A 5151-nucleotide genomic window follows, 5' to 3' on the forward strand; every position below is an offset into this window, starting at 1 on the left:
GTAAAATTTGACGTCCTTCCGATTTGGTTTGATGTGATTCGATATGAGTTTTAGAAGTTGGACGTTCATTAGGTTCATTAGGCTTGAATTGGGGTGCGATTCGTGGTTTTTGGTATTATTTTATGTGGTTTAAGGCTTTGAGTAGGTTCGTATTGTGTTTTAGTACTTGTTGGTATGTTTGGATAGGGTCCCGGGGTCCTCGGGTGTGTTTTAGATTAGTTTCGACTTGTTTGGATATTGTGTTACATGGCTGAAGGGCTGCTCAACCTGGTGTATTCGCACCTGCAGAGGGACCGGCCGTAGGTGCGGATGTCTGATCGCAGCAGGGGAGAGTGAGGCTGGCAGAGAAAGTCCACATATGCAGATGGTTGTGCGCAGAAGCATTTGCGCAGGTGCGGAGGAGGATCCGCAAAAGCGAAAGGCCGGGCATTGGGCTAGGATTGCAGGTGCGGTAGTTGGATTGCAGATGTGGTCCCGCAGGGCGAAGGAAGGACCGTAGGTGCGCATGGTCGGGGAATTAATGAATTTCTGCACCTGCAATTGATTTATCCGAAGGTGCAGCGTAGCAGGTACTCGGCGTCGAACCTTGCTAGTAGACTCTATAACATCGAGTGTTTGAGTGTTCTTCTCATTTTTAGATTTTGGGAGCTCGGTGTAAGGCAATTTTTGGAGTGATTTGCATCCTAATTGAAGAGATTTAAATCGCTCGGAGGCCTATTCATGCGGCAAGGGCTTTTTGGAGTATTGATTTGCACGTTTTGAGGTAAGTAACATTTCTAAACATGGATTTGAGGGTATTTAATCCTGGAACCATGTTATATAAGAGGTATTGGGGTGACGTACGCGCTAGGTGACGGGCGTGTGTGCGTGCACCAGAGTATTCATAATCGGAGGTGACTTTTAAACTGTTATGGGATTGTTTTGCTATCATGCCTCATTATATCCGTTTTTAAACCTGTACGATTATTTGAGTTCTGATTCATGTTAGAAATCATGCATAAGCTATATGCTAGTTGTTTGAGACATGATAGGCTATACTTGTTGTTTCTGAGCTATTTTCCTTAATTATACACATACTCTAAATCATGATGCTATATCCGTGTATGATATCTCTATTTCAGTACTTTCTTATTTGTTTCCTTACATGATGTTTATGCCACATATGTGTAACACTGTTGAATTGAGCACCGTGAGGTGTGGTTAACTGAGACTTGAGCAGTTTTAACTGAGCTTTGGCCATAGAGTCAATTTGAAAATGATTGTGAGGTGACGCGTATGCCAGGCTCATATTGGGCTAAGTGTAACTGATTTAGGGCGATGCGTGCACCATGTCCCACCCTTGGGCTATGTGATTATGATTAGCGCTTAGGTAGTGTAACGACCCAGCCGGTCGTTTTGAGAGTATGAGCCCTGATCCCCTATTTATTTCTTCCTCCATTTCATTTTATGGTTACTTGACTTGCCGGGGTGCTTGGTGTTTGGTTCGGGAGAGTTTCGGAGTGAAATGGGACACATTGTCCCTAAGTTTAAAGTTTAAGTTATAAGAGTTGACCGTAATTTAACATGTGTGAAGACGACTCCGAAATGGAGTTTTGTCGGTTCCAATAGCTCCGTATGGTTATTTTGGTCTTAGGAGCGTGTCCGGATATTGATTTGGAGGTCCGTATGTCATTTCGGCGTTATTTGGCGAAAGTTAGAAAATTAGAAGATTTTTGGGAAGTTTGACCAAGAGTGGACTTTTTGATATCGGGGACGGATTCCGATTCCGGAAGTTGGAGTAGGTCCGTAATGTCAAATGTGACTTGTGTGCAAAATTTGAAGTCAATCAGACATGATTTGATAGGTTTCGTCATTGGTTGTAGAAGTTGGAATTTCTTTAGTTCATTTAGCTTGAATTGGGGTGTGATTCATGTTTTTGATGTTGTTTGATGTAATTTGAGGGCTCGACTAAGTTCGCATCGCTTTTTAGGAATTGTTAGAGTGTTTGGTTGAGGTCCCGGGGGCCTCGGGGTGGTTTCAGATGGTTAACGGATCGAGTTTGAATTTAAAGAATGGCTGAAGTGCACCAATTCTTGTGCAATCACACCTGCGCAAGTTTGAACGCAGGCGAGAGCTCGCAAAATCAAGAGGGAGAGCACAGAAGCGGGCCTGAAGAAGGTGGCCAGTGGTTGAGGTGCAACGAGGAGGTTGCAGAAGCGGAGTTGATCCTGCGGAAGGATGATCGCAGAAGCGAAGTGTGGGGGAACTGAGGTGGTCAGGTTTTCCACAGAAGCAGACGAGTGGCCGCAAAAGCGCTTCCGCAGATGCAGATTTTGGTGTGCAGGTGCAAAGTCTGGGAGCTTAAGTGATCTCCGCAGATGCGGAGTTTTCACCGCAGATGCGGTACCGCATAACCGGAATTTCTGTCCGCAAAAGCGGAAAGTTCTAGGCAGAAGGTTTAAAATCGAGCGTTTGCCATTTTCTTCCAATATTGAGATAGAGAGCTCAGATTGAGGCGAGGATTTGGCGGATTTTCATCGGAAACATTTGGATAAGGATTCTTGACGCATTTGTTATTATATTCCACTAATCTATCATTAATTTCTTCATATAATTAAGGATTTGGGTTGAGAAATTGGGGAGAAAAGGTGTAAAGTTGTTAGACAAATTTTTGAGGTTTTGATCAATGTTTTGGCATTGGAATTGAGTAACTCATGGTTGAACGGGTGTTCGGATTTTGTGACTTTTATCCGATTCCGAGATGTGGGCCCTGGTCGACTTTTTGGGGTGATTTTCTAATTTCTTGTTAAAGTTATGATTTCATTATTTAGATTAGTTTCTTATGGTTATATTTATAGTATGTAATTGCTTTGGATAGATTTGGGACGTTCGGAGTCGGAAAGTCGAGGGAAAGGCATTCTTATTGATTGATTGAGCGAGGTTTGAGGTAAGTGACTTGTCTAACCTTTTGTGGGAGAAATTCCCTTAGGATTTGGTAATGTTGTAACAATTTGTGATATGAGAGTGTCGTGTAGGCGAGGTGACGAGTGCATATACGTGCTAAATGTTGAAATCCCAGTTTATGCTAATTAGTTTCCCTTTTATGCCTTAATTGAGTTATTCTAGCATGTGTAGTCATCATGTTTAACCTAAGTTTACATGTCTACGTGTCTCATCTCTTAATTGCAATTTGTGCAACATGCTTAGTTGAATCACCTGCTTTCTTGGTTCCACATTCGTTCTTTAATTGAAGGATTCCTTGCTTGTAATGTCATTATTTCATTTACTACGTGTTGACTTTCGTGATTCTTGTTGAGATGACTATTTGGTTGTGGCGCGATGTTTCTTCCGTGCAAAGTGTAATTGGAATGAGGTTTCTACCGTGCAGAGTGTTATTGGCACGGGGTTTCTTCCGTGCAGAGTGTTATTGGCACGAGGTTTCTGCCTTGCGGGGTGTTATTGACACGAGGTTTCTTCCATGCAGAGTGTTATTGGCACGAGGTTTCTTCCGTGCAGAGTGTTATTGGCCCGAGGTTTCTTCCATACAGAGTGTTAGGTGGCACGAGGTTTCTGCCGTGCGGTTATTGTTTTCCTCTATTTGCCGTATTGTTTGTTGTTATTGTTGTTCCTTACTTGTAAGATGTTCGTTCCCTTACGTGTTATAAGTGTCTTCTTGTTTTCCCGTGTTGTTTCTTTTCCGTACATTCTTATTGTTTCATTAACCTGCCATTTATTTTTTTTATCATTTCACCTTCTGCCATATTTTCTTATATTTCAGTAGGGCCCTGACCTGACCTCGTCACTACTCTACTGAGGTTAGGCTTAGCACTTACTGGGTACCGTTGTGGTGTACTCATACTACGCTTCTGCACATGTTTTTGTGCATACCCAGGTACATCTTACCAGCCTCGATAGTAGAGCATTGTGTTGCTGTTTGGAGACTTCAAGGTATATCTGCCAGCGTCCGCAGAACTCGGAGTCCCCCTCTATCCTTATTATGTTGTTTTCCTTATTCTCCTTGGACTCTGATGTATAGAGATATTTAGTATCTCCTTTAGAGCTTGTGGCTTATAACTACCGGGTTTTGGGAGTTGTTCTTACTCTAAGTTGCAAATTTACTTGTACATGTCGAGCGGCAGTTTTCAGTTTTTATATATATATATATGTATGTGTGTGTGTGTTGATGTTGAGGTTTAGTCGTTATTTCTGTTATTATTTCAGTTATTCCGCACTTTTGTTAGGCTTACCTAGTATTAGGGACTAGGTGCCGTCAGGACATCTTACGGAGGAAAATTTGGGTCATTGATGGTACACTATAATCTCGTGTTTTAGTCGTTTATTGCACTCTAATTCACTGCACGTTTATTGTGTTTGTGCATTAATCGTTATTGTTTTGTACTTATTGTGTGTTTTATGCCTTGTAGGAGTGATTTCGAGTGATGTAGATGTTATGGAACTAATTAGAGCAATTTGGAGCTTTGAAGTAAGAGTAAAAGCAAAACGGATTAAGCCGGGATCGTGTTCGGGGGTCGAGGACCAAGTCTGGACGTCAAAACGCAAGATTTGAGTCGTACTCTGAGAAATTTGCACTAGTGCGACGCAGGGTGCGAGGCATTGTGTGAGGCAGCAATGTATTTTTGGCTTCCTGAAAGAAGTTGAGCTCTTTGGATTTCCCCACTAGCGCCCCGCGGGGGGCTACGCATGGGGCAGAGCGCCTATGTAATTTTTACAGAGCCAATGTCCTATTTCGGCTAGGAGAAGGTGGTTTTGTCTGGGCCCGACCCTACTTGGTATAAATATATGAAAAACGTTATTTTCTGGACTTTTGACACATATTCGACCTAAGGAGGCTATGGAAGAGTGGGATGAGCAAAAATACAAGGATTTCATCATTCCTTCCTCACTCAAGACTCGAGTTTGGATTGGTTTTATGTTTTCCTATGTTTTTATTATATTTGTGATGAATTACTCCATATATATGGAGTAGTTCCCTTTATGGTTTGATGGATTTGGTGTATTGATATTTATTTGTGGATTATAACACTAGTTTTATGTATTGAAGCATTTTTGGATGATTTAATCGTAGCATTTATATTCACTTGTTCATGTAATCGAGAGAAGCATAACTTGTGATATCTTTGACTTATATTGTTGGTTGAGTTCAGTAATTTA

This window comes from Nicotiana tomentosiformis, chromosome 11, assembly GCF_000390325.3.
Source record: "Nicotiana tomentosiformis chromosome 11, ASM39032v3, whole genome shotgun sequence".
In the NCBI taxonomy this organism is placed as follows: domain Eukaryota; kingdom Viridiplantae; phylum Streptophyta; class Magnoliopsida; order Solanales; family Solanaceae; genus Nicotiana; species Nicotiana tomentosiformis.